Source organism: Sabethes cyaneus, chromosome 2, assembly GCF_943734655.1.
Source record: "Sabethes cyaneus chromosome 2, idSabCyanKW18_F2, whole genome shotgun sequence".
NCBI classification, from domain to species: Eukaryota; Metazoa; Arthropoda; class Insecta; order Diptera; family Culicidae; genus Sabethes; species Sabethes cyaneus.
In genome coordinates, this window is record NC_071354.1 from 169424337 (window position 1) to 169447450 (window position 23114).

General features: G+C 35.9%; 1 protein-coding gene across 4 annotated transcripts in view; it reads right to left on the bottom strand.

The window, feature by feature from the left end:
* LOC128738213 (myosin-G heavy chain) overlaps nucleotides 1-23114 on the bottom strand; it is a 366951-nt gene that overhangs the window by 323863 nt on the left and 19974 nt on the right. For all 4 annotated transcript variants that reach the window (XM_053833181.1, XM_053833180.1, XM_053833179.1 and 1 more), the window contains one exon: nucleotides 1578-3055. The gene's annotated coding sequence lies outside the window, so the exon portion shown is untranslated. The remainder of the gene's footprint in view (nucleotides 1-1577; nucleotides 3056-23114) is intronic.

A 23114-nucleotide genomic window follows, 5' to 3' on the forward strand; every position in this document is an offset into this window, starting at 1 on the left:
CCGCAAAGAATCTTCGACCTGTTGGAACAGGGAGATTTTGTCACTGTTTTTTTAAAATCACATTGAATCACGTTGGCGTCTTTTTCAACCAATCAAGACGCGAGGATTTCCAGTTAGAAATCAATAGGTTTCTTTGTTAGAGTTGACGCGTAGAGAATTTTCCAATCGACCGACGCAAAAATATTGTAAATCTATTGGGAAACCGCTAAACTCATTTTTTCGTGTCTCGCATTTTTTATTTTTTGGAATGACGCTCTATACCAGCTACCTTCCTGAAAGACTTAGTCCTGCGTCATAAACTAACAAGACCGGTAGTTATTTACTGGCACGAAACCCGAACACGATGCGGACGTGCAGGCACTGCACCATTTCGGAATGTGTTGTGCTTAGGACCACCTTTAAAAGGGTATGTGAGGACGGCGATGGAGAAGAAGGATGAACCAAAAGCTGGTGAGCTGCACCGGTGAATCCAATGTCCAGAAAGTCGTTAAAGGAAGTACACAACGGGCGTGGCATGTTGTGAGAATGTCGGACAATAATCCCGCTGAAAGAGTGTTCGCCTCGAATTTGGCTGGTACCAGACGTAGAATCCAATTTAATAAAAAAAAGTCAAATCCAAGATTATCGTCAAAAGAATTTATTTGCATCATTTGAAAGCCCTATTATCCTTGCTCTTTACAAAATCGTGTTGTTTGTAATTTGTTGATATATTAGCAAATTTAGAAAATATCACATGTTAAGATGTCAAACATGCCAAGGTTTGCTAAGAAGTCAATTTTTTTAAAACTGATCTTGGTACGTGACGTGACATACGAACATTGGACGCACGTCCACAATGCATAATAAGTTAGGCATACAGATGTCAGTTATAATGAATGTGAGGCATAATGTATGTAGGGTAAACTGGCAAAAGGCATAATGGACGCGTAGACATTCGGCTTCGCATCTATTTGGCCTCGCGTCCACTTGGCCTCACATTTAATCGACCTTGCGTCCATTCGGTCTCACATCTCTTAGGCCTCACATATCTCTGGTCTGAAATCTATACCGCTTCAGGGCTGTATGCTTCATATCTGTATGTTTAAAATCGATTATGCCTAGCGTACTATGCCTCGTGTCCGTATGCCTCTCGGGAGGTCATAGTTTCGAGGAATTGAAAGTGCAAATCTTATTTTCTGGCTGTTTTCAATTTTTCCCGATGGACGTTTTTTTTACTTTGACAAATTCTAGATTGTGTAAACCTGTGCTAACACGCTGTGAAAGAAGTTTTCTTGCACCTACATCAAAATGACATAATCCGTCCTTTCAGACAGCGTGATATGTAGTGGCAGTAAAAATAACTCCAATCAAATAGAACTGCTTTGTGCCAAAGCATTAGTCTGTTCAAATTTCCATGCGTTATTTTTCTTATTGGAATGCTGTAGAAGAAATTCGAACTACTGAACGATCCATTATTTAATAAATTATATATTTATGCTTTCAGGATTAAATTATGTTAATTTGATCCAAATGACATTAAAAAATCGGTTTATTTTCAAATATAACCATTAGTAAATCTTATTTAAATCATAACTTACCTTGAATTTATTTCACGATTAGCAACGCGTTCTCTGCTCTAACCCTATTGGGGACACGCCAAACAGCCGGAAACAGCCGAATAATTTAAACCAAAACAAGAAAAATCTTTGTCGAAAACTTTACACACTATTAAAAACCACACTTGGCCCCAAGTTTTCACTCCACTAGAGTTGCCGGGGAGATTAATTGCATTGGGTCTAGGTATGGTAATTTTTTTCTCTTGTTTCTTATGTTGCCCCCTTTTGGATGAAAATAGATGGATAGACAAAGGGGAACAAAAACAAACGTGTGTTCACACAAAAACACTCTCGGAGACGATATTTTTCGTATATTTTGTTTCTGTTTTCTAAACCTTGCACACTTTCTTCTTGCTAATCTTACCCTCTTTTTAAAGCTTCGCTTAGTTTTCAGTCATTCACCGATTTTCTTTCGTTGAATGAATCACTTTTCATCGGTAAGAAAAACTTGAGGAAGTTTTCATTCGCACTGCACACTTTTCCACTTTTAGCCGAACCGTTTTTCCGTTCGATTATTCCTGCTGAAACTATTTTGATTGGCTGTGAAGTCACATTGAAACATTCTTTTCACACCGAACAGTATCAGTTGCAAGATCACAGTCCGCGTGATCGCACGGTGCACTCATGTAGAACCTCCACGGACGATCACTCCGTTCGCTCGTAGCCAGTTTAAACCCGCTCGGATCCTCTTGGCGGGTCAAGTGGCGTAAAGGGACCACCACCGATCTAGAACCAGTTGCTCAGTGAAGCACCACCAATACAGCCGGCAACCGGTCTTGGTGCTTTTTCTTCGTTGCCTTGCTGATACACTGATATTTTTTGCTGGTCTGTTGCTGAAAATGCGCCTTATTTCGAGCATGCATAAATCAGTGAAAGAATGTGCCCTGGCTTGGCCTGGCTGAATCGCATACACACAAAGAGCAGTAAGGGCCGGTTTTCGTCTCGAACTGGCGAAATTGATCTTCGCCAATCGGTGGACCTGGCGCGGGAAGTGGGCGGTGGTCTGTCCGGAACAGGGACCGCAGCTTGCAGCAAAACTGGATTTCTTCTGTTCAAACGCTGGAAATCGGACTTTTCATGTATTCATATATGCAATCGCTCGGCGCGAGATGGGATACTTGCTCGAATCTGATCGGACCTGGGCAGGCCAGGATGGTGATTGTAACGAGAAGTTCTCCGCCGATGCTTTTATTCATTTATTTTGCTGCAGGAGTCGTTTTCTCCCGTTTTGAGAAATATTTTTCAGCAGCTCCGGTTTTGCAACTTTTTACATTCGTATCGACGACGGTATGGTGTGAGTGCGCACTTTTCGGGATGTCGATGGATGCTGGATGGTTATTACTCAAACCGCACGGAATTTCGCTGCTTGTTTGCTTCGTTATCAAGTGGTTGGTCGGCTTTGCTGCGGCTCAGGCTGTCATTGATGGCCGAGCGAGCGGTCGTTTGCTTTGCGTCGGGCACTGGAAACGGAGAACAGAGAAGGACAAAGTTAATTATGTTTGCTCGTTGGTATTGTTTGTTCGGGAACAGATTTGAGGAGCTCACAATTAAGCATTGTCGAAATGATTTGTTAGAATATTTTATAGAAACTTACTAATGTGGAAAGTACGTAATTTTACATCTTTTTCGCCTGAGGATTTAGGTACAAAAACCGGTCGAAAGACCGAAAATTGATGCAATACCTGGAGGCGTGTGTATGTATAATATGTGGTATCGTTGGTTTTAGTCGCCTGTTTCTCTGAGTTGGCTGAACCGATTCGTGCGTTATTGATCTCGTGCGAGAGGTCTTATTACCTAACTTTTGTTAACAATGATCACCATTGAATTGCTCTTTGATCGTAAATTTTATTTATAAGATTTAAGGTGAAATGAGTTGTCATTGATTTTGTACATTTCAAACGCAGTTTTTCTGTTTGATACAAAAATTTTGTACATGAAAATATATTTGCTGCGTTCAGAATGGCAAGAAGAATGCAGTGAATACATTTTTAAATATAGAACCCTTGTTTTGTGCCAAAAAACTGCTCCCGAAATAGGGCTATCCGACGAATAGTTAATGTCTGCTGATTTTGATCGTTAAGTAAAATGTAAAACTTTGCAACAGAATCGTTTTACAGGTTTCAAATATTTAACGTCAAATAAGGCCATTGCAAATCATATTAAAAGTTTTTGTCACCCCCCCTTGGAAATTGGCTTGAAAAATCGGGGGGCAAAAAAATAATTTATAATATAATTTAATTTTATTTATAAAATCAATTGTCTGTGGACTCTACAGCATGAAAAGCTTGAAAAATGAATGTACGAGTTGAGTTAACGCTTCTAGCATGAAATAGAAATGGAAATTCAAACAGCGGAATTTCCGAAATTCGGCCAAAAATATTTTCTTTCGTTTTTTTTTCGTAGATTTTTGCATGGAGATTAATAACGTATATATTAAAAGCAAGAATAGATTTGGCTTTCACGTTTAAACTTAAAATAAAAATGCCTAAAATCCATTTTTTTGCTCGATAAAAAAATTCTCTTTGTTTTTTTTTGCCCCCCGTTCAGTGGCCCAACACCGGAGGGACAAAAACTTTTTAAAATATTTGTAATGGCCTAAATTCTGTTATTACCACAAAATGTTTGCAAAAGGATAGAGTTATCAGTTGAAGGGTTATGATTAGGACTTTGCAGCGTTTAAATTGTTAAAATTGTCAAAATATGGCTATAATTCGAATTCACTAAACAGTCAACAGATTGCAAGAAACACCGGAAATTTGGTTTCAATTGCCTTTATTTCTTTAAGACATACTTTTTTTTAAATAGACCTTTCTAAAATTTTAATATGTCACGTAAAAATCTCAGTTTTCTGGAAAAAATATGAAAAACTCTCTTGGGAAGCAATATTTAATAAAACGAATTATCGGTTCCGTACGAGTTGGGAAGTTGGAAATAGTCAAACAGATTAGTTTTTCGGCCAGCGGCAGCAGATATAGAATTGGAATGTGCCTTGAAGATAGTGACAAGCAAGTTACATGTTTGGATGCAGACGGAATTACTGGAGGCAACTGTTACTGGAAGCGGTCCGAATTTACGCTTGTGCATACGGTAGTGACTTTTGCGGTTTGTGGGGTTCTGCCCCGGAGGCACCCAAAACCTGGCTTTCGAATGGGACTTTGGACTGTTTCAGGTTTAATCGAAGATGCTGTTCAGTGGCGGGATTTAATGGAATGGACGAAGAAACAAATGCCGGTGAGGTCGTTTCATAACTTCACTCGTTTATCTATTTGATTTTCCTGCATTCATATATTTTATTATTTCTAAATTTTATTCTTTTACTAAGTAATTAAAATGATGCCAGGTAGACGGAATTTTTCAATTTTCAGAGAGCGAAAAAAGGCGCTATAACCTTGGCCTATTGCAGCCAGACTATGGTTAATGCCATAAGTTCATCCCCGAGGGTCCGGAGTATCACTTAACCTTTATTAGCAAAGATACTCCCAACGACTACAATTTGTAATCTGTAAATTAATCAATATCTTCAAGGGAAGCGTTTGGTACGGGAGGTCCACGCTTTCTTCCTTCCCCTTGATTTCAATGAGTTGAATGGAATTAAGTATCATTTTTAATTCCACTTAATTCTTTGGAATTCTCTCTGCGGTACATGCTGCGCAGTTGGCCTGGCCGTTGACAAGAAAAATGACCGATTTAAGCAATCGGCATTTTCCAGGATGCCTTCAAGTATTGGCTGCGTTAGTGTGAGATAAGATAAGATAAGAAAAATATGAAAAACTCTCTTGGATACTGAAACTATTTTGAACAGAATCGTGGCTTATTTTAGTGTTGGAGGTGTTTTTTGATGTAACTGCTGAGTAGTTGTTTTGATAGTAACGCAGTGACTGAATATGCGAGGAGTAAATGTACTGAAGCACAGTGTAGTACGTTCGGGATATGAACATCCTGAAAATATTTGCTAATCCAGAATATAATTCCCGATCGAGATGAGGTTTTAGAAAAAATGTGTAACAATTTTTTCTATGAGCTTAAAATCGTCACCGTAAGATTTTTTGAAACGTTTCAGAACGTTGCAGGTGGCATTCACTTGTAGCAGGTAAATAAATGGACCGATATGCATGCCTTGTGGAACTCTGGTGTTAAATGACTTATGTTGCCGAATAAGCTATCACTTCTAAGTTAAATGTTGGAAAGCAAGTGAAAAATAAATGGCAGTTGGAATTGGTCGCCATGTTGAATTTTATCAAAAAATTGTTATGTACGCCATGACCCCTCAACTGATTTTAATTTCTAGACCACCATTGGAAAGCCGAGAAAAAATGCTACAAAAAACATTCATCAAATTAGGTACGCAGTGAAATTAACTAGATTAAACAATTAACTTTCTGCAGCAAGATTTAACATTACATGAGAATTGTAAACCTTGACTTTGTAAACCAGATAAGTGGTTGTTATTTTAGTTAATGCTAATGCACACCTATTTTTATGAATGTTTTCTGCCGTATTTTTTCTCGGATGTCCAATGGTGGCGTTAAAATGAAAATCTGTTGGGGGGCTCACGACGAAAACGGCGATTTTTTGATAAAATTCAGTATGGCAACCAAGTCTAAGATGGCCGCCAAAAAATTTTACATCCGTTCCAGAACTGTGCCATTTGTTGGTTGTTTCATTGCTAATTTAGAAAATATCACATGAACCTTGAGATCTATACCAAGGTTTGCTAAAAATCCAAATTTTTTAATCCTTTTTTAAACAATTTTCAATCAATTAAATGCAAAAGTTCTAATATTTGATGACCTCGTGTCAGCAGTAGCCCGTTTCAACGAGAATTACTCATATGCGTACGTATGGCAGCTTTTAATTTATAAAACGCCTTCTGTGTCATTCCACTCCCTCCTATCTCCCTCTCCATCGCTCTTTCTCACCATCTCTCTCTCTTTCTCACCATATCTCTCTCTCTCCAAGGTTAAACTCAGATCGGCCACTCAGCTAGTAGAGTAATACAATTGAAGATTTATACGCAGGTTCTTCCACATCTTCTGCCTTCCACCAGTGCAAATTACAAGAGTTGCGCTGCCTCGATAAGTGCAATGAATTCTCTTGACCAAGGTTCAAGGTTGAAATTAGGTTTGGAATTAAACATATAATCCCAGCTAGCATTTTCATATGTATAAAAAAGGTAAAAATTAGTATTACGTACACATATACATGCTAAATAAATCGTATTTCATGAGCAAAATTGGCATATCCGTACTATTTTGGAGGCGTAATCACGTATTTACGAATAATTTTGAGCGTTGAGACTATATAAGTATTTATAGACGCTAATATTCGATTAAGCGCGAGTCGCTCCGTACTACTCTACGATTTTGTGCTGAAAATCGTATTTATGTCAGTTATTATCATTATAAACGACAGAAAATCAACTTGATCACACTTTATCCAGCTTTAGTTACGATTTTGAGTTTGTTAGGAGATATTTACGATAGTTTTCGTACATTGATATACGAGTTGGTGCTAGCTGGGATTGGACCTTAAATTGGACGCATATTGAACATCCAATTCGACTTGAAATTTTTTTATAGGATAATTTTTCAATATTCTATGCTATGAAACCATATATTATGATATTTGATTTTTTCCCCATTTCCGTTAAAATTCAAGTGTTGTCCATTTGATTAATTTTTCAACCCAAGGAAATGGCCAAATCCTATTTGTTCCCAATTTATTAACCAATACGCATTAGAGCAAAAAATAGGACTAAATATACCTATTTTGCAAATCAGATATTGTGAATACATATGGAGCATTTTGAAACCGATAAAAAGCAATATGAAGTAAATTAAGACCTGAAAGCTTAAATGTAAAGAGTGATTTCTTAAACCGAGTGTACCCCATTAGGCATACGAACGATAGGCGTACGGACGTTAGGCATAATGGACGTTCGGCATAAATATGTTAGACATAATAGACGTTAAGAGAGCAACAATTGGGTGATGTGTAATAAATGGAATTTTACCCTTATTGGATATGAAATTGCTCTTGAAATTGGACTTGAAATAGAAAAAAAAGTGGTATTTGGGATTTTACTAAGTATCAATTAGAATTAAATTTGACTGAAAATTGGATTACACATCGAACATTTTTCTATTTGCTTTTCTATTACACTGAAGTTGCTTTTTACGCCACTATATTTACGCGAATTTCGGAATTTACGCGGTTTTTCACGCGATTTTTGGAATTTACGCGGTTTTTACGCGAATTTCGGAATTTACGCAGTTTTTTTACGCGATTTGATTTACTCGGAACGTATCTTTCGCGTAAAAAGTGACATGAGTGTATATAAATATACCAGGACTAGCAGATTATCCCATCTTACTAGGGACCGCTTTGTCTCTTAATCACTGTGTATAATTCTGTTAATGTAACGAAAATTCTCATAATGCAAGAAACAAAACCCTTTTTCTTCATGTGAAAGTTTACTCCCTTTGTCAGTTCCCGTTCTGTTGTCCCCCAGCCATTTGTAATTCTGTCTTCTTCTTTATAATCCGTATAAATCGACAAAGCCTTTTTTACGTTTTTGAACTTCTCCCTTGTTAATGGCCACTCTATTCCTCTTTTCAGAAATCCAGCCACCAAGTCAATCCCCTGCGCTGATTCGTTATGTCAAAAAAATATGTGCTTGACAAACGACGTTTGATGAAGGACCGTCCAGACGTTCCGAAGTTATTCATACTCACGTTCCTCATCCTATCTCCCTCCCCACGCTCTGTTGTTTCCTTCCCAATCAGCTCCCCTTTCTGTCAAGTAGTTAATTATGCATCGGTTTGCTCTATGAAAGTCACTCGCACAACTGAAATCGGTCTGAATGCAAGAAAAACGCAACCCCCTCTACTTTTAGGACCTCCCCCCTTAGGGTAAGGGACCCCCTTTTGTTAACCCGCTTTTATTAACCCCCTTTTGTTAACCCCCTTTTATTAACATGTGTGCCAAGTTTGATGAATAACCGTCCAGGTATGTCGGAGTTATGCCCCCTCCCCACTGTTCCCTCATAAATCGCTATTGAATTTCGTATTGATTGGACTTTTAGTTCAAAAGTTATGTATAAAAATATGAAAAATACGAGTCCTCATTTTCCCATAGGTCAATCGATATGATCAAAATTGATTGCAAATGAAAGGAAGTCTTTTCACAGCTAACAGCTCCAAATTTTATGATGATTGGCCTTTTGGTTTGAAAGTTACATATAGAAATGTGAGAATAAGTATTGAAAACATATTTTTGTAACATAAAAGCATTAGTTCAATGAAAAGCATGCTGCAATTTATTATTATTGGAAAACTACCGTTGACAGATCTGAAACGGAACCATCTTATTGATAATACATTCGAAAGCTATTCAATCTTAAACACTAAAGTACTTTATAATATACAGTGGGATTTCGAATTTGGCATGGTTCGATTTTGGCAACAAAAGTATCTGTTTTTGGCAACACAAATTATTTTACTTCCAAAAATATGCTTCAGTCAGTTTTCGCATACATACTTTAAATGACGAAAAAATATTGACCTAAGAGTTTTCATGAAAAAAAGTTTGCGGAATGTTTCGAACAATAATATTTTTATTACCGTAGGACTACGTCTTACAGCAAGTCGCCAAAAACTTACTTACTCCGCACGGATAGCTCTTGGCGGATTTTATGAAAATAAAAAGGTTGCAATCGTTGATTTAGTCAATTTCTAACGCATTTAAATTCAATTTTTTCACATCAAAAAAGGGTCGCCATTTTGGCAACATAGGCGACACGAATTTGTTGCCAAATTAGAAATCCTACTGTATATTTTTTAAGACGTGCAAAACAAAAATATTTCAATCCAGAGTCGATTGTATTCAATGTATGTGTGTATGCATATATGCGTGTACAATTCGCAATTTTACAATTTGCATTGATATACAAGAAAAGTGATGAAATATTTCAATTGTCATTTTCTCCACTTGCTGTTTCTCGCAATCAGACAACTATACGAAGAAAATAATTTGGTTTAACCCACGGTTACTCGCGCCCCTTGGAAATTGGTTTGAAAAATCGGGGGACAAAAAAAATTATTTGTTTGATATGAGTTAATTTTTTTTTGAAAAATCAATTGTCTGTGGGCTCTACAGCCTGAAATACTCGAAAAATGAGTATACGAGTTAAGATAACGATTCTAGCACGAAACAGAAATGAAAAATTCAAACAATGGAATTTCCGAAAATTGGCCAAAAAAATTTTCCTTCGTTTTTGTCTATTTTGCGTGGAAAATAATAACGTATATATGAAAAGGAACGATAGATTTGGTTTTCACGTTTAAACTTTAAATAAAAATGCTTAAAACCCATATGTTTTTGGTCGATTTCAAAAATCTCTTTGTTTTTTTCGCCCCCCCCCCCCCCCCCCTTTTTTGGTGGCTCAACAACGGAAGAACAAAAATTTGATGAAATATTTGTAATGGACTTATTCATTTTCAGAAAACTTTAAATCCATATTTTCTCATTTGGCGTCTGAGCTGCCCCTTTTTGAGACAGGGTGGGTCCAAAAATCGTCGTTTCGCAAAACTTTTTTTTTGATATCATAACTTTTGAACGACTGAACCGATTTTGCTGGTTTTGATACCAAATGAAAGGTAGGGTATTGTCGTTATCGTCGGGCCACTGTTATGGTCGGGCCATCACGATTTTACAGTTTTAGTAACTCATGATATCTATGATACAACCATTGTAAAACTTCTTACTGCGAAAGCTAACTTTTCACAATATTGCGAGTTTCAATCGTGTATTCAAAACACCCGTAGTGAAGTCAGGTACTAAATCTTACAAAAAAAGTTTTCCAGACGCAATAAACTTTTCTTCAAGAAATGATTCATGAAATGCAATTAACGAAATAAATTTTGAAAACCTATGAAGCGTGTTGTGCTGCACACGAAGACTATAGATAAATCCCCTTGAGTAAGGTATTTGGGAAGGCTAAGGTAAAATACTAGAAAAGCGCTATTTGTAAAGGTCGGGCCACTTGAGTAGTCATGGTTGGGCCACCATAATGTTAAGCGCAGAAGCGCAATAATCGCTAGAGAATGTCAGTCACGTAAAATGTGATGAAATAAAGCAAAATAAATACGATAAAAACCTAGATTTTTGTTATTTTTTTCATTGTAGTTGTACACTTCGAAAAAGGCAATTGTAGCAATATTGATTTTACAAGATCGCCAAAATTTCGCAAAAATGCAAATAAAAATAGGGTATTTGTACCTATATGAGTCGCTGTTCACGGAATTCATTCTTTCCATGTCTCTATATAGAATTTCAATACATATGTCTTAGATGTTCTGCGGTGGCCCAACCTGCACAACATGGCCCGACTATGACAACATTTTTTGTCTTCACGTAAATGCCTATAACTTTTGTATTTTTCAAGCAATCAATTCAAAACTTTCCTGAAAGTTACCTTATTCTTAGACCTTTGCAACGATGTATTTAGATTTCCAAAACTCCTTTTGAAACGAAAGTTACGGGTGGACTCCAAAACGTGGCCCAACCACGACGACACTCCCCTATTATTATTCTTTATATTTATTAACTGTCAGTAAAAGGGATATGAAATAACTACACAGCGTTAACAAACAGTTGAATTATGTTCCGAAGACGTGTCGATTTCAATCTCAAGTAACGAGTAAGATGGCATAACAAAGGTTCCTTTCACTACCAGGTGGACTAAATCGGGGTTTTTGTTTCAGATTTTGATTCCATAGACTTTTTCGTTTATTTTGCTACTAATTTTGTAATGATCCGACCACGGGAAGTAAATGAAACTCGATGATCATACACATAAGTATTACAGTGCGGCGCGGAACAAACTGGACGTAATAAAACGCCGCTCCTTTAAACTTTATGTTCGGAAACGGTCGGCTGGAAACTAATCAACGTATTGGAACAAACCTCTTTTTATTTTGTTCGTAGAAGTGTGAAAAAGACCTTTGAAACTTTTGAGCTTTGTAATCGAAATACAGCCTGAGAACAAAGATGGTTGAAAAAATAAAATTTTGTCTGCTTTTTCTGTTTAGCAGTGTTTTGCACAGTTTACATAAGTCTTCTCCAAACTTCTACAAACAAAACAAAATAAAAAGGTTTGTTCCAATACGTTGCTTTCCGAGAGTTTCCCGAGAAAAAGGTACGTCAGTTTTGGAAAGTGTTTTTTCAAAGCGCCGTTTTATTACGTCGACTTTGTTCGGCACCGAACTGCAATAATCTGTATGATGGTTTTTCTTTCACTTCCGGAGATTGGATCACTGCAAATTTAGTATCAAAACAAGCGGAAATGTCTGTAGAATCTAGATGTAAAATAAAAAATAAGTGATTTTTTTCAAAATTTTTAGTCGTTAATGGCCCCTTAAATTGAAAAGTTGTTTGCTGCACAAAGGCTAATTGAGACGTACGTAACTGAAACGGAGTTGTCTTCTGGATGATTCTGGATAATACTCTTTTTCAATCCTCTAATTAATGGGCAACATTGTAAAAATAATGGAGTCAAGCTAATAAATTAGTTTTCCTGCATCCATATAAGTTTAGTCTTTATGCAAAACTCTTATGAACGTCAGCTGAAGGTGAGAAATAGTCTCAAATAAAACTCATGAAGGATTTTCAGAAAAAATGGATGTTGAGTATTTTATTCAATTTTTATTCCTAGAATAAACAAACAAAACAAAACAAAAATTCACGCAAATATTTTTAACGCAAATTTCTAGATCTTTGCGACTTGAATGTTAAAAATTTTAAAATTCGTCGTCAAAATGTTGTTATATCGGTGGAAAATTAGTTCAAAACTAATTCTGCACCAACCCTTCGCACTGTCGACTGAAAAATTAGTAAGTGGCTTTGAAACTCCCAAAGCGATGTCCATCATAAGACGGCTTTCCCGTTAAAGAAATAACGACTTTGTGTTTAAAACATATCTACAATTCAGTCACATTAACGTGAGCAGAATGGCGTCACAGTAAATAGAACAAAGGCATATTTTCATTTCGAATTGTTTTCTATGATTCAACCCAACAATTTTAATACTCATAAAACAACTCCACCCGAGATATAATTTACGCTAGGAAAACATTGAAATCATGTTGCTGAGCGGCACGGTAATATATTTTGCACTTGTAGTGTGGAAAATTAACGTGTGGCAACTTTTTTCCAATAATGGACAGGCAAATGTTTATACTACCTTAAACCGTTGTTTCATTTTTAATTGTTTACAATTTCAGGAAATAGCACGGAAACTATTATCACATATAATTGTGTGTAAAAAACAGCAGCTAGCAGTTTAGCCAGCTAATATTGCCACACAAGCATTGTTTCTCGTATTATCTTAATTTTAGTGTTATGACTAACCTTATGCAATCTGCTGTACGTGTCGGCAAAGGTTCGTACGGAACGAAACGGCAACGGCTTTTATAAAAAAAATGTGCCCATTTTTAGAACTGCCGAATGATTAATGATAAACTGTTAGCTAAAACTTTGCTAAAAACGGATATAAATACATTGCTTGGACTTGCGCCAAACTAAATGAGGTTGTCTCTTTCACACGTTCCAAATTGTTGTTACATAATCGACCGACCAACTAGCTAGTCACAATGCAGTTTTGCAGTAATCGGTAGTGAAGCAATATTGACCATGATCAATGTCGTTATCCCTGAAGCGCTGGACATGATTGCCTTTGTTAAAGCACCAAAAACACCGCCCTGCTCTTATTAACCATTAAAAAGGCCTTTTATGAGTAGCAATTTTCTTTTAATGTTTGTAGCAAGAAGAAAAGCAAAAAGATACTTAATTTATCTTGTGGTGAACCACGGGTACGGGATAACTACTCACTGAATATCGCTCCCTATTATATGAAGGATTTTGGAGCAGCCCACAGTCGAGGTAGAGAAAAACAATCATCCAGCTCAACGCCATCAAATGTCACAATTTGATAGAAAACCGGGTAGATGAATGTTTGTTTTATATTTTCCCATTTTTTTTGTTTGATATTTACCATTAAAATACGGTTGACATTAAAATACTGTGAAAAGGAGCAAAACAATTCCGATCTCGGGCTATTACCCTATAAATCTGTTATATGGAGTTGAAAACAAAGAGGTTGAACTGGACTGCGGTCGATTACGATCGAGATTATTACTACAGGTGTGAACTTTTATCTTTAGGACAATAAAATCTTCTGCATCGGTTACTGTTCGCTTCTGTTCAGCAAAATGATGAACAACTGCTGCCTCACAGCGATCTTAGCTGTTACGACAATGGCCGAGAAACGAACAATCGATTACGAAATTTTAAGTTTCTTCCTAGAATGAGCCATACAAACATTGCGTGCGTGAAAAAAAATAACCATATCAAATTCGTTGTCTCTTACAATCATTATACGATATTATGAAAAAACTAAACAAACTAACCTAATCAACATTCCTTGCATCGACTTCGGGCGTCACAGATTTTCATAAATAACGCATTGAAGTTGTAATATATTTATGCATGGGCAAGTAGCCTTAATTCGACTGATTTAAAAAAAAACTCTAGTCTGTAAACTTTTTTGGCTTGTTAGAAAACTATTTCCATTTGCCTATTTTCCGTCTTGAAAATCATTTTTTTACCATCAATAAGCTCATTTGTAGTCTTTAGCACGTCGATGGAATGCCTTTTATAGTTTCTTCATCGCTTTTGCAACGCATGCACTGTTTATCAAATACCAGTAGTTTAGTACCTATAGTTACTGAATGCACGCCTATACGATTATCACTCTACTTTCGTGCATGCCGTCCATGATACTTGATCAAAGATAATTATGCAGAAGTACTTTACTTATCGTAGAGCTAGTTGAAAATCTATTTTTCCGCCAGAAAGTAAAGTATATTTACGACCTGCAGCAACACCTTTCGTTCGATTTCTCGCCTTTAACACGTCGTATAATTTTAATTTCAATTCCACACCGAATTACCGGCAATCGAGCTGAACGCAGGCTGTAGGCATCGCATAATCACTGAATGGTAGTCGAACAAACACGAATCAATACAAGAACCGTCGCACACCTGGTAATCAAGCACTTCAGAAAAGCAAAAACGGACGAATTGAATTTATATCTGTGCAGACACCTCGAAAGCTGAAATAGCTTCACAGTGCAGTGGCAATAAATTATTTGAGATCTGAATTTCGCACATCCTCGGAACAAAATTCAACCGTTGGTTCAATATGCACAGGAATTCAAGCCTTTTACATGTTGTTTCTATTGTCGAATAGCGATAACTATACTTTGAATACCCAGGTAACCAATAAGCATTAACATTAGCAGTAAATCAACCGTTTATTGGCATTTCTCGCATTTTTTTACAGCGCGGTTTTGACTGCGTAGGGTAACGGAGGGATTTTGAACCACCAAGTTTTTATTTCAGACCGCAAACAACTCTGAGACCCACCTTTAAACTGCTTAGGAAAACATCTTTTGAATTAGGTTCGACACGTAATTTGAACATAATTGTGGAGAGGTCTGTATTGATTCAACTTTCTCAATATACTAATATGTCTTTAAATTCTTATCATATAAATTCATATATTCATCGTTGCTGTAAATTGGCACCCAAAATACTACTCCAATTCTTTCTGTCGCTAATCGGCTGTGTATAAACTTTGTCAGCGCTATAAGCGCTGTAAAGTAGTCGGATATTTTGCAAAACTGGTTCTTAAGTAGCGGTTAAAGAGATTTCAATGTTTATTCCCAAGGTAATACATTTGAATTACATTGGTAATGATTATTGTTAACCTGAGTAGCTTGATCAGGACGTTGTCTACCAGCGAAATAAAACTCGGTTCATCAATTATTATTGAAGGTAATGAACTCACAGGTACGTTTGACGCGTATGAATAAAGAAGATAATTGATTTTACTGTTTACTGTTCATCCAATTCAAAGAAGAAAATATTGAAGAGTTCACAGTTTAAGCAGGAAAAAAATATAAAATGGACGATCAGTGAGAAACTAATTAAGTACACTTCGTCAAAACTCAATTTTCATAAATAATAGAAAAAATTTCTGCCGATTTTCGTAAATTCCATTATACGAATTTCCATTTCTGTTTCGTGTTATAAGCGTTAACTCCACTCGTACACTCATTTTTCGAGTTTTTTAGGCTGCAGAGCCCACCGGCAATTGATTTTATAAAAAAATTGACGTATATTATACAAATTATTTTTTTACCCCCCGATTTTTCAAGCCAATTTCCAAGGGGAGGGGTGGTCGCAAAAACTTTAAAAATAATTTGAATACGAAATCGGAGCACATTTAAAATTCAATAGATCCCTTTTTTATGAAATTGTTTAGTTGTTTTCAATGACGGCATTTTAAAATAAAAAAAATAGTGTTGTTTTCAATGGCATCATTTTATAGTTCATAATTTCATCCTAAATAAATTACGAAATTATACGCAATTGATGTGAAATGAAAATAAATTTGATGTTTTAAAAGGAAACATACATTTTTTTACTATGCCTAAAGGTTGATATATATATAGTAAAAGCAACTTTGACCTGGGGGGTGAAGATTGGGGAGAGGGCGAAAGCTTATGCATCTCCCCTATAAGTAAAAGTAATAAAAATTATCATATTGGGTAGCCTGCTGCAGGTTGAGACAAGCTGCAGGTTGAGAAAATTCGATTATTTTTAAATGAATATAAATAGCGCTCCAAATCTGGATCATAAAAAATGTAAAAAAAAATTATTAGAAACTCTTTCGAGTCAATTTTTTTTTTGCTTTACTCCTAGAATTGGGTTAGGGGTTTTTATGTATTTGATAAATTTTGAAGTGCTCTTCAACATCACAGACTTCTGCTTGGTAGTCTGATGCTTCTTGAACGTCTGATTACTTGGGATACGGTCGAATGTTTGATTTCGAGTTGTTTACCGCTCTATCGATGAGAAGCATTTGGCTTTTCGAAAAAAGTACCCAAAGTGTTTTGCGTACTTTCTCTTGTTCCAAAGATATCACTCTAATCTCTTAATCTATTTTGGTAAAACTCTACCGGTATAAACAACATTCTTTCAACTATTTTTAGTCGAAATTTCTGTTATGTAAAAAGTTACTAACTAATCAGTGTGTCCAGTTATTTCGAGAAAAGTTTTGTAAAATACCCACAACTCAAAAGCGAAAGATTGAACCAATAAGGTGTTTTCGGATAAGTTGTAGGAAATTAAATGTAGTTATTAGAAATTTTATAGAAACAGTTCAACAACTGGAGTAACATATGGAAAAGACGTGGTTAACATAAAAAATTAAAATAAATCCTACTTTTCTCTGAATATCTCGAAAACGGCTGCATTTAAAAAAATAATTATTATGACCAATTTTATTGTAAATGACATAAAGAATTGACTGAAGTTTTTGGAGGGTCTTAGTAGAATACGAAACCTAAAATTAAAAAAGAAGAAAACTTATCCAATTTAATCCAAAAAAATATACATGGTAGAATTAAATTGGATAAGTTTTCTTCTTTTTTAATTTTACATAAAGAATTGTTATTTGCATTACAAATTCATATATTATACTTGAAAAATCACAAGTTGGAAAAAAATCATGAAAGTCGATGTTCTACGAAGTAGAACATGAAAGTTGGTCCATCACAGAATAACTTTTAAAAGGCTGCAAATTGCTTCTATTTTTTCCAAAAAAATTTGAATTTTGAAAAATTGGAAAAATATTTTTTTCAGTGCATATTTTTTTCATCTTCAGAAATCAATTTTCTACAACTTTTGCTTAGACATAATTTTTGTAAAATCGATAGCTGTCGAGATAGAATCTTTCAAACATGAAAATTAATACGCCCTTTTTGCGTGGCGAATGACCAATTGGTTAAAACCACGTTAAATAGTAAATTAAAAAATACGCCCTTATTAAAAATGAGTCCTGAATCAAAATGGCGCCAAAACCTGTGGAAGGTGCATTTTTCCTCCTATCAAACACGTTCGTAAAGTTTCATCCAAATCAAAGAGGTTCATTTCAGATTTCAGCTTTTTTTGGACAATTTGGCGTGGAACTGCTCAATATATAGCATCGGTCGGTGGAATGCACGCGAATTGACGAACACGCGAATTGATAAGGGCATGATTTATCATTCCGAGAAAACTGGAGTCGAGAAACGCCCGCCGCCCAGCTTACTGGTGGAATGACACACTTAGCAACCATCGTGCTAGTTGTCTCAAGGCCCAGACACAGTGCATACGGATTTTACTACGTTGCGGAAATTTGACAGAAAACCCATGGAAAAACTGTCATATTGCCGCAACGTAGTTAAATCCGTATGCATTGTGTCTGGGTCTTCAGAGCCAGAAGACGCGTCCAGAAGAGAAATCGATAAAAATTGATTGTGTCTCCCAGTACCGGACACTTAATATAAATCATAAGATAAACCAACTCAGGGCTCATAGTTATGACAAGTACATGTCAAAATGTTTAAAATCACTTATTGCTTGCATACTTGTTGACCAAAGATGTTTGATAAATGGCTTTGCATAAAAGTTAATGGTTTTTTACGAACTACATCGAGGCCCACGACTTAAATATAGGAGGCTAGAGATAAACATAAAATGTGCCATCATCACCAAATTTGTCGAAGTAAACATTGTAGTAGGCCTCGATTTGTTTTGCACGTGGTAAATGTTTTTTCCATTCATAATGTTGAAAATTGGGTTGGGTTGTTAAGGAAACATAGTAGGGCCTTGTATATTTTTGCCGTGATCGAGACCCTTCTGTTTTTTCGAAAAATTGATCTTCATCATCATTTCCTCGTTTTTTTCCATATTTAAGGTAACCGTTGCGGTATAAGCGATGTCTTCTTTCTGCTTTCTTTTTTTTTGCAAAATCGTGATTTCATTTAGGAATATTACTGAACCAAGCAAAGCATTTTGCTGTCCGGTATTGGGGGATGGCTCGGTGTTCGATGCTGGGTGAAGGGAATTGCTGAATACAATTTATATTTTTAACGAATTGAATAATTTTGTGGGAAATTGAACTATGGAGCCTGGTAAATATTTAAGGGGGCATAGTACTTTTTACACCATATTTTTTGCCTTATTTTAATATTTTTTTCTCGATAACGCGAAAAGCGAATCGATTTGGGTTTTTGCATTCAAAACATTGCACTTTATACTAATTTTTACAATTTTGTTTGCATATATGAACCTCCTCCCCTCTCCCCTACGACTCCTTGAACATGATCATTCGAAAAAAACATGATTTACGGTACCATGGATTGGCGCTGGGGGGCTTATCCGAATTGAAAAATTCCAAAATGACATGAAAGTATATTAAATTATCTCGTGTTTGACCCATTCTTTTTTTAAAATTCGAACGCATAACAAAATGGCGGACATTCAAACATAAAAGTAACGTTTTTAGTCGAAAAAATTGACTTTAAACATTTCTAAAAAATACAAAAATTGTAATATCAAAAAAAGGATGGGTCAAACACTAGATAATTTTGTTGGCTTTAAAACAAAAAAAGAATCATGAGAATTGCTTGAGCCGTTCTTGAGATATTTATGGTACCGACTTTCAAAACCGGGTTTCGAGAAAAACGACGTTGAAGTTTTTATTCGCTGTGTAATCGCTCCAGACATGCGCGGTACAAATAGCTGTAACTTTGTCAATTTTTGGAATTCATCGAAATGACTTGAAACACGTATGGTCAAAATGTTAATCTTTCGAAATAAAAAAAATTTCGATTTTTACCTTTGTTATACTATATAACAAAGGTTTAGAAATTGGTCGAAAAACACGAAATTGATCCGAGGCCCGGAGGGCCGAATCACATATACCAATCGATAGAGCTCGACGAACTGAGCAATGTCTGTGTGTGTGTGTATGTGTGTATGTGTGTATGTGCAGCTCATTTTCTATCGCCTGTTTCTCAAAGGTGGCTGAACCGATTTGACCGCTTTTACTTTTGTTTGAAAGGTATTATTGCCTAGTATATCACTATTGAATTGCATTGCTGTCTGACGTTTCGTTTAAAAGTTATAAGCAAAAATGTGAAAACTACGTGATACGCGTTTCTCCGGAACTACGCTACCAATTTGAACGATCTTAGTACCAAACGAAAGCTCTTGCTATTACTAAACTTTTTACCAAGTTTTATTGAAAACGGACAAGCAGTTTAAAAGTTAGCCTTAAAAAACCGGTTTTGACTAGGTACAAATGATCGCCTGTTTCTCAGAGTTGGCTGAACCGATTTATGCGCTATTATTCTCATTTGAAAGGTAATATAGCCTAATAGATCACTATTGATTTGTTTTTTGATTGGACGTTTAATTCAAAAGTTATGAGCAATCGTATACAACACATTAAAATTTACAATTATTTTCGACTATTTCATCTTAGATAATTTATCTAGTTTAAATTTTTTTGGCATCAAATTAGAGGTTTAATTGCTGCAAATATATCTGCAAAATTTCAGAAGAATTGGTTTTGCCGGTCAAAAGATATTAACCCTTGAACACTCGCGCCAACTTTTGTAACACGGTTGCTCGCGGGAGACAATAGCCCAAAACCAAAAAAATGTGCGCATTAGAGTTTTGACTAGGAAAACCTAGTTTTAGGTTTATCGCACCTTTGGAAGAGTTTGAAATTGCAAGCTCTATCGCCTGGTAGAATTTAAATTTTGATTAATCCCCCTAAAAGTTAAATAAAAAAAATATTTTTCTTCAGTTTCAAAACACATTGATGTGTTCTGTAAAGTTTAAGAGTATATTATTACAAGAAACTTTGCTGAAGACAGTAACCTTCTATCTCTTCAGCGAAGAGAGAAATATTTTATTTATTCTATATGAATTTGTAAAATCAGTTTTTCCATTTTAGCTCGTTTTGTAATTGTTGTATGACTTTTTCATGTTGTACAAATAGTAAAAATACACAACTTTGCTAAATATAGTATACCTCTATGATTGCTTGTTTAGGAACTGTAGAACTTTGATTATAAAAATATCCTAGTTTTGACCCCAAATTACTCGACTATCGACAGACGGATACATTTAAAACATTTTACTTTTGCTGATAGTTTTGTTGCATACAGACACTATTTTCCCATATGGAGAAACGAGAGAAAGTTCCAGCTGGGGCCTATTGCGGTACACCTCACATACTGATTGCTTCGTTTCTGTGATGTCAGTTTTTGCTGATCTATTTTGCCAACAGTTTAAAGTATTAATGCACTGAATAATTATGGTATTTTGCTCATAACAAGTTTATTGAAAAATATACGTTAGTTAAACATCAATTTGTAACTTTATAACAATATGGCATTCTAAAACCTACACGTGTTGTACAAAATACAACAGCGTGAGTAACCGAAGGTTAATAAAAATTGATGAAAACTTTATTGAATCAATTAGAATGGCATTACAGTAAATTATGCATAGTTCAAAACCTTTAAACTAGACATTTACTACGCAATGTATATGTTAAATAATAATATTTCCTCTTACAATTTACTTTTACTTGCATTTACTCAAATTAGTAACAACTTACTTATACTTTCTCAGCAATTTCATGAAAAAAGGATCTATCGAAATTTATAAGTGCTCCTATTTTGTTCAAATTTTGTAAACTTTTTCAATTGCCAAAAAAATTATGTAAACAAACGCACTACGCAACGTTAACGTAGATGCAGACCGTATAACAAAGGTTCTTTCACCACTAGGTAGATTAAATCGGGTTTTTTAAATTGAAAAAGTACTATGCCCCCTTAATGAAAGATATTTTATACATGAAAAACGAAACAATCCTAACAACAGAACAAAAGACTAAATGATATGTAAGCAAATTGAAATTTATGTAAGCAACTAAAAAATAACAATATAAATGTATTTTACCACAGTACCCCTTGAAAAAGACACCAACAAAGTGTCGAAACGGGAAAACATCAAACTTCAGTCTTGATAAATTTCTCAGAAGACTGCCCTGCCGAATATTAACAGTGAAAAACGAAATTTTATGTGACCGAATATGATTGTAATGCTGATCCGAAGATTAGCCGAAACATAACAATTCGATCGGCGGTAGATAAAAACAAACAAATCTCTGTTTTCATGAATGATTCTGACCTATTAAATCGCACATGTTAATTTTTCATCCTTTTTATTGGTTTTAACATATTAGCTACTAAGGTGCACCATTTGAACTATGAAAATCAGAAGTGTCCGGTATTGGGAGCTGTCCGGCGCTGCGGGACTTGCCCCTACTGCAATGTATATTTGCAATAATTGCATGATTTTTAAAAGAAGGGAAACCCATGTGGTGGAAACAGGAATATATGAACTGACGGTATCCTTACTATGGGATAATCTCTAGATGCTTTTGAAGTGGGCTCACAATAAGTTTCGCATTTGCTGCATAAAACTTTTCAATCCTACACCAGCTAACACTAACTAGGTATACCAGTACTGTGGTATGCATGCATAAGCCCAAGTTTGCATACGCATAAAGATCCGTATTGTATCAATCGGCACAAACGCGAGCACGCCAGCATTATTGGTCTTACTGCACCTGTGCCACAAGATGTTAATTAACCGCAAGGACCCGCGTTCCATTTGCTCGTAGAACCGGATCAAGTGTTTTTACTGTTTTAACCCAAACATATGTTCAAACAACACATTTGCTTGGACCCATTTATTAGCATGAGTAGGTCACCGTTTTCGGCTTCGGATCCATTGACTGTTGCTGCCGGTTAGCACGGACCGAGTCTTTTTATGTTGCCGATCAGGTGACTGTGAGAACGATTGCACATCCATCTTGCTCACCCGTAGGTTGCCACTTCTGCAGAAACTATAGGCTGCAGAGTCGACAAGGGTAAATTTAAATCTAATCGAAAAGTTACCTTTATTTATGATGGTACCCTCCGTTTTGAACCAAAATTGAGCTGTTTTTGAGTGCCTTGTCGTCTCTGTAGCCCATAGTCTCTGTAGTTGCCAATAACAGCGTGGAGCAGACATTAATGATTAATAATTCAAAACTGACTCACACGAATACAGATTGCCCCAGGCATTTTGCAAAAAAGAAACCCTCATGGCTATAAATCCAATCGGGATTGTTCGACTCGAGATTTATTTATTGACCTTTCGTATGCTGTTTGCATAAGGTAGTGAAACAATATGCCCAATTGGTCCTTCAGCTAATTTGGTAATGAGCATGCCAGAAAATGATGCCAACTATTGATCGGAATGAAATAAAAAAATATTTATAGCCATATTTTATAGTAGTTAGGAAGTTGCTCTTCTGTCGTTCAGTAGCAATAAGATATGACTTCGCTTGTTAAAATTGTAATATTCAATAAATGGTCAGTGCGGCACCATAAGCTGTTGAACTGTAGCAATAATTTACCTTTCTTTCGTGGTGTCACAACCAGACCAGGAAGCGCTCTGGTTGGCCCCATTTCGAAAGCCCGCATTATCAGTGCAAAACCACCAT